The sequence below is a fragment of the Canis lupus genome, chromosome 15 (assembly GCF_003254725.2).
Source record: "Canis lupus dingo isolate Sandy chromosome 15, ASM325472v2, whole genome shotgun sequence".
Lineage (NCBI taxonomy): Eukaryota > Metazoa > Chordata > Mammalia > Carnivora > Canidae > Canis > Canis lupus.
In genome coordinates, this window is record NC_064257.1 from 20,568,955 (window position 1) to 20,583,138 (window position 14,184).

Below are 14,184 nucleotides of genomic sequence, written 5' to 3' on the forward strand. Positions count from 1 at the left end.
CTCTAGGGGTGGGCCCTAGTCAGCTGTGCGTTAGCATACCCTCCAGGTGATTGGGAAGCCAGACAGCTTTAAAGAACCACTGACCTGATGTCACGGAGGAGGTTTATGGACAGTCACAAGTCTGATCTTTCAGAGGCAGCAGCGTGTCCATGCCCACAGAGGCTCATGGCCTTCCGTATGTCTGATTTGGGGAGAACATCTCAACAGCTCTTAACGTTTCCTTCTTATGACAAATTTCTCAATCATCCTCTGGGATGATGTCTTCAAGTCAGACATTCTGCTTTCCCTGCCATGGTCTGGCATTGAACTCTACTTCCACCAGACTCTACACCATGCAAATTAAAAGCGAAATAAATAAAGCAACACCAAAGCAACAGAGATGGTTATTTGAAATGTTATACCAAGAAAACAACAACCAGGAGAGGAGCCTGAATTCAAAAGGATGGGCTGGGTTAGAGCCAAGAGAAACAACTGATGTGTGGTAAGCAGAGGCAGTTACAGAAGGAGAGGGAAAAAAACTGGGTTTTGTGGAGCAGACTGAGAAGCCCTTTGCACACGGAGAACATGAGCCCTCACTAGCCCAGGCCTACTTTCCTCCTTAATGAGACTCCTGGAATTGCCCATTAGTGGGACTCACCTGTGATTAAAAACCAGCGGCGGCCAGTGAAACGCTGGAGGTACAGGCCTCAAAGCAAGACTCTGTCTCCGCTTGCTGGTGATGAGACGACTGCTGCTGGTTCTGGGCGTCGGTGAGCTGGGAACCCGAAGAGCTCCTTGAGTGCGGGCCCCACTTTTGGGAGACAAAGAGAAATTTTTATTTTCCCCAAGAGTGGAGATGCACGCAGCAAGGTGTACCGACTGTGCTGTCATTTGAGCTGGTGCGGTTACTGGAAGGGTCCTCGAAGGCGGTCAGGGGAGCCAGTGGTCAGGGACGTCAGCGTGCAGCCGGCTAATGAACAAGGTGCTGAGCGCTGCTGCTGGAAGGATTACCCGTTTCTTAAATCTTAGTTCTGGCTCTCTTCACTGCGAATCAGATGTTCTTCATTATTTCAAAGTAAAATTTTAGGCTGAGTAAATAAATAATGCAAAAAGCAAATATGTTGCAGACGGTAATTTTAGTCGTAGCTTACTATTTAGCTCAGTGCAGTCTTGTTACTTAGGGCAGTACAGTTACTTCTGTTGTTTATAGAGAAGCAAATGCAGATCTGCCTTGGGCAGGAGGATACAGGGGTGGGCAGTGATGCAATTACTTTAAAAATCCAAGCGGCGAAACTTGAAAATCTTGTTCTGTGAAGATACTGCTGGGTGATGGTGCTACTCTTTTCTCATTGCTAGGATGACACATGTGTATTTTCAGAAGCATACAGTAAATATTGGCCATTCCTTTTTAATGTTTGGAGAAGCTAATGGTCTCTATTATGATTAGCTAAGTTAAATATAGTGCATTAAAAACCCTGATATATGATGAATAGCTTTCCAAATTATCATGTGTATCATCTTCAGTACATTGCAGCTTTTAAAGTTATGTTGTAGTCTCATATAATTATCACTTTATTTTAGACCATTTTAGTTCTAATATATAGTGTGGTCATGGCTTCCTGAGTTGTCATAATTCATCAGATCTTTTTTCTCATACATCTCATCTCCACATCCTTTCTGAACAAGTACACTGTAATTTTTAGATTGCCAAGTATGATCTATCAAAACTAGAACTTGGGTGTGGTACTTAGCAATTTTTAGATATTCCAATAAAATAATCTCATGTCTAAGGAAAACTGGATGATTTTCTATTGATAATTTATGGTATTTTGGAACCTCTTAATATTTAAGTATATACCAGGGGAGGTGAGAAGCTGAAATACATTATAGTCTATGTTTAGCTAGTCTCATATATCAAGTGATTTTAGAGGGCAGGGAATAAAAAGCAGGAGTATTGAGGAAATAGAAGATAGAGTTTCAAAGGCAGGAAGAAATTTGAGGGAAGAATAATTAAGAATGAATAGGTGGAGATTTATGGATAATTACAAGATGTGTTAAGGGGGAGATGAATGCGGTATTCGTTGGAAAGGGATTAAGAATAAAGGCTGTTAAAAGATACTAGAAGCAGAAAGTCTGGAAGCAAAGACTGTTATTTTAGGATGTATTGCATCATAATATCTATATATCATTTAATGTATTCACCTATATTTTCAGACTTGTTGACCCCTCTAATATGATTCATACGTAAATAAATGTGTTAGCTCCATCAGAGAAGAAGGGACACTTCTGCAAAGAGAAGGAATTTGTCAACTTCCTAAAAGTGAATATAGTGGAAAATCACTGTTCTCATTTTCAGAAAAGAATTGGTACTTGGTCAGTATTTTTAGATAAGTTCTGATGAAGCAATTTATTTCCCTTTGGTTATTTTCCTATGAGTGTATCATTCAGGACTGTCCAGAAGTCCTGCATCTTCATTTACTGCAAGCACAAATGACTAGAAAAATGAAAGGTAAAACCACCACGTCGCCTCTGACAAGCAACAGTTATCTGCATCACTCTTGTAACCCTAATCCTGGGCCCTACCCTTGCTTAGCTGCCTTCTCGCACCCCTCTCTGCACGTGGTGGGCTTTGAGTATCACAGGCTCCTTATCTTGTTTGCTTTGGCTTTATGTTTGCTTTGTTTTATTATTTGCCACCCCTCCACCCCCTAATGTAAGCCAGGATTGGAGAAAAAAATAGATTTATATTAATAGGCAAATTTGAAATGAGTAATGTAGCTTTAGGGCTTTATGTTTCAGCTCAATTTTAAACATCCTTATGATCTCTAAATGATGGAGACAATGCTCACTGGTTTTCAGTGAACTTTTAAAGCTTACCGTTGAGAGAGAGTAGTAAAGTTCCAAATATGTGTTTCAGCTCTATGTATTCTTGCTAATGGACAAGCTGAATTGGGTGAAAGTGTGCCTGCAGAGTTGGTATTTTACCTCCTACTTCAGACTCTGGTTGTTCCTTTTATTTTCAGTTTTTTTCACTTCCTCTCCAATCTGTTATGATACTCTGCATCTTCTGATTGGCTCTTTGTTGACCCTAACTTACCATATACATTTTGGTGAGACATTTGTGGAATTTTTGTTGGGGCTCAGATGCATAGGAAGAAATGGCAGCAGTAAAATGTAAATGAGACAGAAAGAGAAGAAGCAAACTTAAAAAAGCTTATCTAAATGGAGCTCACTGTTTAGCACTGCCTGAAATTGCTCTACCCTCTTTAAGATTTACTGGTAATTTCCCACTTATATTGAATATTCTGTGAAGGAATAATAAGTCTTACTCTTTGCCAGAGATGCTTTGTTTAAATCAAATCCTCTAGAGAAAAACTCAAGAAGAAAAGCTGCTAAGTTTACTTAATATAAAAAAAGTCTCTTTCTTTTTTTTCCTTTAAAGTTTCCTTGACAGCATTACTTGATTAAAATGCTCTGCAAAGTTCTAGTGATCCTGTCAAGACCACACTCTACTTTTTTACTGCAGAGGCAAATGTTCACCTCTCCTGAGGTTTCTCTAACAAAGCATTTTCTACTTTTCACTTCTTAGCTTTGCCAGATGTGCAATTAAATGATCATTTCACCTTTATTATAGTTCTCATGGTGTGTTATTTTCATTATTTTTCTTGTTTATGTACACTGTAGCAGTTATGGTCTCCACATGCTAGCTATGTAAGATAGCTCTTAAAACCCAGCTGAGAGATACAAGCTGGTGGGGAAAAAGTCAGCACTGGTCTCCCATTTATCTTATTTTAACCCTCAAAGGTAAATTCAGCTGGGTAAATGTGTTTCTAAGAATCTTTCAGAGATCAGGCAGTATTTTTGTGTATTTCCTCAACAGTATGAAGAGGCCTACATACATAGAATCTGATTTTATCATTTAATAACTTTGGGCTATTCAGAAAATACTTTTTAAGTAAGATGCATTAAGCAGGTGAATTAGCTGAGTTATGGTGAAATAAATATGTGTAGAAAAGAAGCTCTGTGTGTGTGTGTGAGAGAGAGGGGGGAGAGACACACACAGAGAGAGAGAGAGAGAATGCACATGAGCAGGAGAAAGTTAAGGATTCCTTTTTGATGAATATAAACAAAAGGCAATTTCAAAGAATATGGGAATTTAATAATTGAAATGACTCTTAGTAAGACATACAATTGAGTTTATTCTTCCTAATGTCATCCTCAGAGAAATTCCAAATATCTTGTTTCATGAGAATCTGGAATGTGTACAGTAGAAAATGCAAATAATGCCATTATTGCAGAAAGAATTACAGAAATAAAACTTCTAGAATGCACATACTTTCGGGCATGGTTTTAAAAACTGTCCTATGAAAATGATATATTTCTAATGAGCAATTTTAATGTTTAATAGGAAACAGGGAAATTGGCTTTATGGGAGAAGAATCTATCCCATCCAATTAGAATTATGAAACTTTCCATGTTTGTTTCTTCAAAGAGTTTTGTTTTGCTTTGTTTGCCTGTTTTTTGTCATGAAGTGTGGAAAGTTGGCTGTGTTATACCCAAGAGTAAGAGTATGTGAATACTAACATTTGTTTTCAATGGCCTCATGTAAAAGTTAACACTTCTGTTAGGACCGGCAGGAGTAAATTATTACATTTGCAAGATTCCAGGTTAGCATCTGATGGTGTCCATCAACAAGTGTTCATAGGAGAGGAGAGACAAATAATAGATTATTTTTCATCTTTGACATTTCACCTTTCATCCTACCTGCATTTGAGAAAAGCAGCTTTTATTCTATCCACTCCAGAAATATATATGAGGGATTTTAGTTTATTTATGATAAGGAATATGAAAATAAATGTATCCATTAGTATCTAAATTTAATTAAGGAGAAGTCAGATTATTTTAAAAGTTAGCAACTTGCTTCTTTACCTGATTCTCTATTCCAAATTCACATGTAATATGTCTTGTACTCATTATTGATAGATTTCAGCCCATCCTATTTTTAGCTAAAATGGTACTTAATTCATTTTATTTTTGCCATGCAAGTTTCTTCCATATTCTTAAAATCCATTGCAGGCCATTCCAGTGACTAAGGCGGTATCTGTCAGTGATAGTGGAATTGATTGATATCAAAAGCTTCTTGTTGCTATTACAGAACTTGGCAAAGAGAAGACTCATGGCAGCAATAGATGTATCTGGGAACTTTTTATGAGACCAGTGGGAATCTTCTAAATATTTTTAGTGGTTCCCCCTCACCTCACTCCCTTTTGCCTTTATGCCTGAACTGAATACTAACATAACTATGCTATACATATGCTACTCATCCTGAATGTACAAGAGTTGACTAATAATGAGAATTTTAAGCTGAGGTTACTAAGAGTTGAACTTCCTCTTCTAGTAGATGAAAATCTAGTTTATTACCAGCTACTTAATAGCAGATTAACAGCAAATTTTTCTTCATTCTCATTTCTTTTAAGTTTGTAGACTCTCTCCAATTCATTAAAAAATACAGCCATTGAATAAAGAGAAATAGACTGAAGTTTTGGATACCAACCTTAGTTATCCCTTTTTTTCCTATCCTCATCCTTACCCACCCTCTAAAGCTTATAAATATTTTGTGGAAGCATTGTAGGGGGAATAAGAAACAGAATGTTATAAAAATATTTAGCAAGCATATATGAGTGCAGGGTAAAAGATTAAGAAATCAAACAAAAATAATAGTCTCCACCTAAAATGTCAACTTTGTTAAATATTAGAAGCTCATTCTTTATATCTTATCTTGATAATAATAAAAAAAATTTCTTGAATTAAAAGTCACCTTTACAGAAGTCTATCATACTTTTTCAACATTATGCTTTTCTATTCAGTCACTTTCACTGTTTAAGCATTTAAAACAGGAAAGAGAAAGATATTTTATGGTAACATATGTGTTGTTCATAAAACCAATAACCAAAGAATATGTAAGACAGAGCTAGATGACAGTCTCTATTGCTGTCAGAAATCATCCTTTCATTGTGAAATTTCAAGAAAAGGGAACCTTGAGACACAGATAATATGGAAATAAAGGGAATGTATATCTGGACATCAACATTTTGTTGAGAAAACTAACAGAGGACAGATGGCAAGGTCAGGATGAAACTAATGTCAGTAAAAGAAAGCATTTAAGGAAAACTATTCTGGTGAAGGCAGATAAAAAGGAAGAGGAAAAGCTCTTCATTCATTCATTCATTCATTCATTCAGATTTGTTCTTCTAGGAGTGTATTTGAACCTTGCATCTTATTATGATCTGTTTTCTGTATATTTCTGAATCTAATGGATTAGATGTTCCTGACAGAAGCATCGTTCTCAGTTATTGATTTCATTTTGTTTCTGGGCTCTTGAAAATAGGACCATTGTATATTGCTGAGAAGATTGTGCCCTGCACCACTCCAGATCTAAAAGACACTACAGCTGCAAGTGGTGGCCCTGGATCACTAAGTTTGCGCAGTGGATTAAACACTTGCTTGTAATGCATACGTAATTTTGTGTTGCTAACCAAGCAGCTGAATAAAATACTTAGAATAATAGGAGGCTAATAAGTAGACCCCATGCTTTCCTTTTACACTTCCTAATCCCCCATTCTTAGTTCTATGTCTTCAGGTAGGTTGAATAATCAGTGATGTTGCTGAATCTCTAATATCCTCCTCCTTCCCCACTTCTCTGGCCCCACGCACACAACTATTTTGAAGTATCCCCAGAGTTCGCAGTAAAATGTTGCATTATTTGATAAAGACCACCTTTGTGAAGCTGTTGATTTGAATGGGTTTTCTGGGTGGTCTTGTAGATTGGATATGAATGTTAACATATCTAAATTTCCCTTTGCTGGAACTAAGGAAAATATCTTCTGATCACAGGCAGCAATTCATTTAACTTCGTTTTTTTAGTTGAAGTCACAGGTGATTATTATGCTACCCTGTGTTAAAACATAAAAATAAATGGTTTAAGAAGAGAACTTTAGAAAAATATTTCTTTTCAATTCCTAAAAGAAACCTGATGCACCCTCAATTTTTTGAAATAAAGCACAGGATAGTTAACATTTTTACTCTAAAAGAGTAAGGCAGTGGTTCTATTATGCCCCAGGGTGCTTGGGATGTGAGAATATGCAGTATTCCAAGTGATATTCCTACACATTCTTCACAGCTGCAATGTACAACCTTTGCAAACTTTTTTTTTTTTACCTTTTAAACATTTATATTATGGTATGTCATCCTTTTTTATATTAACCAAGTCTTATTTATATATAATATTCAAAATTAGCTGAAAATAATAAAAGTGAACAGTAGTGAAAAAGAGACTTTTTAGAATAGTGTTTTATATATTGTTTTTCCTAAAATTATTTGGCTGCACTTCCCAGGAACAAACTCTCATGACTTGGGTGAAGGTGCCCTTATTTACCTTTATAGCACAATGTGTATTTGTACATGTATGCCAACAAAAATAGTTCTTTCAAATATAAGTATTTTAAAAGTTGTCAACGTCCTTTTTGAATGTTTCTTTAGATTTGTAAGGTTTACTGCCTTGGTGGAGCACTGAAATTTATCTGGCAAGACTATGAAGGGATTTTGTTTTAATAAAATAGCTGTCCTTTCTCCAGATGTATGTATTTTTGATTCTGGGGGATGATATTCTAAAAGGGAGAGTATAACATGCAATGCCATTTCAAAGCTCAGTACATTTGCTTTTCATTATACTTCATGGTTAAGCAGCCTTCTGAATTTGATGAATTTTATTTGCCCAATTAACTATATCAGTAGCATATTGTAAGGAAGCCTGTAAGATGGTAAATGTATGCCATAGAGCAGATATAACCAGCTTCCACCCTTCCTGAGTTGTTCCTCATTTTCATGGGCATCAGTTGCATTTCCAAATGTCCATTAACTGTTTTATTATTGGTTCCTTTGTACTCATCACCTGCCTTTATGTTTTAGACAGCTGGTTTACCTTCTTTTCCCCTGCTCAGCACCACAATAAAGGCATATCTTGGCTTATTGCCCCCTTAAATATACTGTATGGCTAATACTTCACTATGTATCAAATTTTTCCCAGATCCCTGAAAAAAAAAAAGGTGCCAATGGGGATTCTGGCAAGAGATATTCTAAAATAGACCTCAGTGTTTTAAGTGTTTCAAGACAAATCTGGAGAATAGTTTTAACTCCATGCTCACTATATCTTATGTTATTTTTTATTATTTATATTTCCTCATTAGATTTGGAAGACAATCTAATTCAAACATGTTGCAAGCTGTCAGTACAAAATATTTCTTCTCTAAGGTTTAATGGCAATTCTTAGCTAGATAAAGGAAAGTAACAAACTAGTGGAAGTTTTTGAGGTTTAATGTGAAAAACTAATAACACCCAATATGTTTTCAGGATGGATTGCAGAAAAAAGGAATTAAGAATATAACTTTTTACTTTTGTTTCTAGCCATTGTAGATTAAGAGGGATCTGATATACTCTCATACCTTAAACAACTAGAATCTGGACAAAAGAGTATAAAACAGTGTTATTCAGCCATTGGATCATAGGCAGCACAGGCCTATGATCCTTGAGAGAAGGATAATAAAAGGAGAATCCTATTATTGTGTCAACTGAATTTCTGGAGACAGTCTCCAGGTCACAGAGTAGAGATTGAAAATGTAAATAGAGTCCAGGAGTTGTGCTGAGTTACAGAGACTGAAATCAAAGTCCAGAATAGTCTAAAGGTCTAAAATTTTTCAGTGTACTAGAAAAGAAAAACTGTGGGGAGAGAGAGAAAGAAAATGAATGAGAAAGAGAAAGAATGAAATAATGAGAATGAACACTGAAAATGTAGAGAGATGTTTCCCTCAGTGTGTCATAGAGGATATATTTGTATGTGTCTGGAAGGAAACAAGCAAAGGCCAAGGAAAGACACACCAGAAGGCATATGATAAACAATTCCTAGAACTCACACAAGTCTAGGAATACTTGGGATTTTCCCCAGTGAAAGTAGAAAGCCACTTAATACTTGAGGCAAAGTTAGAGTTCAAAAAGGTATATTTCATTAGGAGTGGTGTTAAGTTAGTTTTAGACAGTAAGCTTCTCTGTCCCTTCTTTAACATAGCTTATAAGGAAGTCTCAAAAGTGGCTTAACTGTGTAACATTACAAAGTCAAAGACACCTTAAAATCCAACATACAACAATGTATACTTCAAAATGTCTAACGTGCAGTAAAAAATTACTAGGCATGTAAAAAGAATGTGTAACAGTGACTTCTATCCTGAAGCAAAAAAAATCCATTAATAGAAATATCCCAAATGACAGAAGTGATGAAATCAGTGGACAAGAATGTTAAACAGTTACTATAAATCTGTCCCTACATTCATGAAGGTAGAAGAAAACATGAATATGATGGAAAGCACAGGGTCAATATAAAAGATACCCAATGGAACTTCTTGAGGTGAAATATGAATTATATGAAATAAAATTCCTAGATAAGCTTAACAACAGATTAAATATTGTAGAAGTAAAGCCCGGTGAACTTAAAAACATGAAGCAGAAGTTAATTGAATGCAAAATGAATAACAGAGTTAAAAAGGTTTAAAGAATGAACAGAACATTAGTAACCTATGGAAGAAAACCAAATGGTCCAACACATGTGTAATGAGGGGCCCCAGAAATAAAGAGGGCTGTGGACAAAATGTTTTTAAAAATAATTATCAAAAATGTTTCCAATTTGACAAAGCTATAAATAAGTTCAATGAACCCAAAATAGAAGAAACATAATAAAAATGAGTATAAAAGAAAAAAATCTTAACAGAAGTTGGATAAAGTAGTCACAATACATAGAGAGGAACAAAGATCAGAATTACAACAAACTTCTTAGAAACCATGAAAGTTGGGGATGCCTGGGTGGCTCAGTGGTTGAGCATCTGCTTTCAGCTCTGGTCGTGATTCTGGGATCCCAGGACTGAATCCTGTTTCGTACTCCCTGAAGGGAGCTTGCTTCTCCCTCTCCCTGTGTCTCTCCAATCTCTCTCTCTGTCTCTCATGAAAAAATAAATAAAATCTTAAAAAAAAAAAAAAAGACCTTTAGAAACCATACAAGTTAAAAACAATACAGTGGCATCTTTAAAATACTGAAGAAAGAAAATTCCTGACTTAATTTAAAAAATTGAATTGATCCAAAGAAAGCAGGAAAGGGCAACAAGCATAAAGAACAAATAGAAAACTAACAGTATATGGTAGACTTAAACCAATCATCTTCATAGTTACATGAATTTGAAATGGCTTAAATACTGCAATTAAGAGGCACAGATTGTCATAGAGAATAAAAGAACAAAGTCAAATATGCATCATCTACCAGAAATCCACTTTAAGTATAAAGATATACATTCAAACTAAAAGGATGGAAAAGCTCTACCAAATAGTCATCAAAAGAACCATCGTGTATTGCCAAAATAGACTGCAGAATAAGAAATACTAACAAATATAGACAAAGACTTTTCATTTAGTATGTTAAAAGACTCAAGGAGGGGAAATAAGAATTGTAAATGTATATAAAGCCAATGATAAAGCTTTAAAGTATATGAGGCAAAAACTGACAATATTGCTAAAAAACAATATTAAGATAACAAGAAGGGTGTTATGAACTATGAAAAGTCTGGGATTTTACTCTTTTTGCAAGCTACTGAGCTAACATGATGTATCTTAGTTAAAAACTGGCCATGACTCCTGAAACACACTACCTGGCAGAAAGCATTGGACTCCTCCCTTGGAGACCAGGGATAATTTGTTACTTATATAAGAGCGGGAGCCAGAATATCAGGTCTTGTACAGGTTCCTTGAGCCCCATTTCAAGGACCGTGTGACAAGGAGCAGATGATGTCTGTGCATGCATTGTATTGGATTATAGAAGGGAAACTTTGAGCCTAGGGAGCATAAATCTTTTATAATTAGTTGTGAGCAAAGCTGCCCGACATTTTTATCTGGAGGGAGGCATTATCTTTTTATAATGGGCAGTAAATAAGCCTACTCTTTGTTCCTGAGGGAAACACCCACCATTTTTATCTTTCAAGACTATTTTCTTCTATCTTCCATGCCTGTTTGCTTGAAAACAAGCAAAATTCTTGAAAACAGATTTCAGCATAAAAGTGCAGTCAGTTATGGGCTCTGGTAACAAGACTGCAAAAAATGTGAGAAATATATGGAAGTGTTATCTTAAGACCATCTGCAAACTAGAGGAAAATGTTTTCAGAATGTATATCCAAGAGAGGATGTGTTTCCAAAATATGTAAAGAGCTATGAAAACTCAATAATAAAAAAGAGCAAAAATTTTGAACAGGTATTTCATTAAAGATGATATATGCATTGCATGATAAACAAAAATCTACTCAACAGAAATAAGTTATTAGCAAAGTTTAAATTAAAACTGCACTGATCAACTACTGTATCTCACTAGAATGGCTAAAATTAAACATTTACAATATGAAGTATGAGTGTGGAGCAACTATAAATTTTATATATTGCTTGTAGAAGTTCAAAATGGTATTTTTTAAAAAAATGTCTTGGCAGTTTCTTAAAACAATTTAATGCATTCTTATCAAATAAGCTATCAATCTCCTCTTCGTTATTTATCCATGAGAACATATGATAAAAACCAACACAAAACATATTCAAATATTTTTTTAAAGATTTTATTTATTTTTTCATGAGAGACACAGAGAGAGAGAGAGAGAGAGAGAGAGATAGGCAGAGACACAGGCAGAGGGAGAAGCAGGCTCCATGCGGGAGCCTGACGTGGGACTTGATCCCGGGTTTCCAGGATCAGGCCCTGGGCTGAGGGCAGTGCTAAACCGCCGAACCACCCGGGCTGCCCCCATATTCAAATTTTAATAGAGTTTTATTCATAATATCCCCCAAACTGATGAATGCATAAACAAATTGTACCATATCCACACGATGGAACACATCTCAGCCATACAAAGAACAAAACAAAACACCCTTGATACACATAACATGGATAAATCTCAAAAGCATTATGCAAGATGAAAAAAGCCAGACGCTAAAATACTGCATACTTTCAATTAAATGGAATCCTAGAAAAAAAATAAAACTAGCATCAGAAAGTACTTCATTGTTGCTTGAGTTGGCAACAAGAGAACTCTTTAGGATAAAGGACATTTTCCCATCTTTCTATAGTTCTGGTTACATTGAATTATTTCTTTAGAATTGTTGAATTTTTTGTGTAATTTTTACTTCAAGCTATTAAAAATGAGAACATGACTCTCTTACCTTTATTTTAGCAAACCTCTAAATTGACTAATCATAGTTTGTCTTTTTATAAGCATGTTCTTAGTGTTGTTTCATAGTTGGTTATTTTCTCTTTATTTCTTGTAAATAAATAATGCAGATTGTCATTTCATGAGGTTTTATTATTTATTTTTAAAATCACTGATGTTAAAATTTAGCCAGGTTGGAATTGTCTTATTGCCTGAAACTCTAGCTTAGCTTTAGAAGGTTGTGTATTTCAGGCAAATGACAAATAATTTATCTCATTTTAATTTTCCGGATTTTCCCCCTGAATTCAGTTCTGTTAACCCTTATGAGCCTGGCCAGATTTTTCACTTAATGCTTCTTGACCTTACCTTGATAATTTTCAATGTCGCTGTGTGTCTTATAACATTAGGATCCAGCATTTACTGAGCATTTATGTGGCAGATTCTGTTCTAATGACTTCATATATTTATTTCCTTTAATTCTCACAGCAATGTTGTAAAAGGAATGAAATTATTTTTTTCCCATTTTACAGATGATGAAACTGATACATAGCAACTTTCAAATTCATTCAGCTAATAAGTGAGGAAGCAGGAATTTGACTCTAGGCAGTACAGTTTGAGTCTGTTCCCTGAACTGTCATCTACAAATCCTCTAAAATATAGATCTTAAATTTTAGTGTATAGGAGAATCAGATTACTTAAATTCTATTCTCAGTTTTTTTTTTTTTTTCCTGTTGCTCTCATTATTCCTACTTGGTGGGTTTAGGATGAATCCAGTAATCTATATGTTTAGCAGGCACTGCAGGTGGTGGTTTGTTGAACTTGGTTTAAGAAATCCCATTTCTGGGGTGCTTGGATAGCTCAGTCCGTTATGCATCTGAGGTTGGTTTCAGCTCAGGCCATGATCTCAGGGTCATAAGATTGAGCCCTGCCTTGGGCTCCATGCTCCTTGTAGAGTCTGCTTGAGATTCTCTCCCCCTCCTTCTCCCTTTCCCTTTACACCTGCCCCCATTTGCACATGCATGTGCGCATGCTCTTTCTCTAAAATAAATTAATTAATTTAAAAGATATTTTCTATGACTTTAAGCTTACTACTTAACTTCTCCAGGCCTTTGTCATCACCTATTCAAAGGTGATTTTTTTTTTTTTAGGATTGAATTGGATGACAGCTCCTGGCACACGGTAAATTCTCCAAAATAAATAGTTTTTGTTGTTCTTGGTGGTAGATGTTATTTCATAGAATTAGTCAATGGTGGCAACTCTTTTCAACCCTGTACTTCCGTGAAATGATATTATCCAATAAGCAAAAGGCATTTCAAAGTAAAAAGACATTTTATTGAATGTAAACACTTTTTAAAAAATGTTTGATTATATCAGGAATTACAGTGTGTTCTGCTCCAGAATATGTTTCTAAAATACCAAGTAGCTCATTTGCAATTGGTAAATAGAATCACATTAGTGTAATGTAGATGTTGCAAAGCTTTATGTGTGACATATTCTAGGCCAAAGGAGGCAGAGTTGAAATACAACCTTGGGCAGGAAAAGAAGGCCCTCAACTTTGATACTAAGTAGTCAACAAAAGGGAGCCTTTTTGGTTTTGTTTTAAGAAAATTTAAAAAACAAATGCCTGTATTTGGGTCTCCCTGGCCAAAGTTGCATACCCCTTGTCTTGTATGGTTCTTAAATATTTGCAGATTGCACTGCCCCCTGTGCCCAAGCCTATTTATTGGCTCAGAGTTTGCCTTCCAATTGGATTTTTCCTGCCAATTCTAATTAAAATAATGCCAGCCCTTCCAATCAATTGTGGAGTATTTTTGTTTGTTTGCTTTGTATTTATTTGTTTGCTTTTAAGCTCCGGGGTGAGCTGCTTGCCTGGGTGTTCCAATTTATCTTCCAGCGTACCAATATAATTTTTGGTAGTGATCTGATC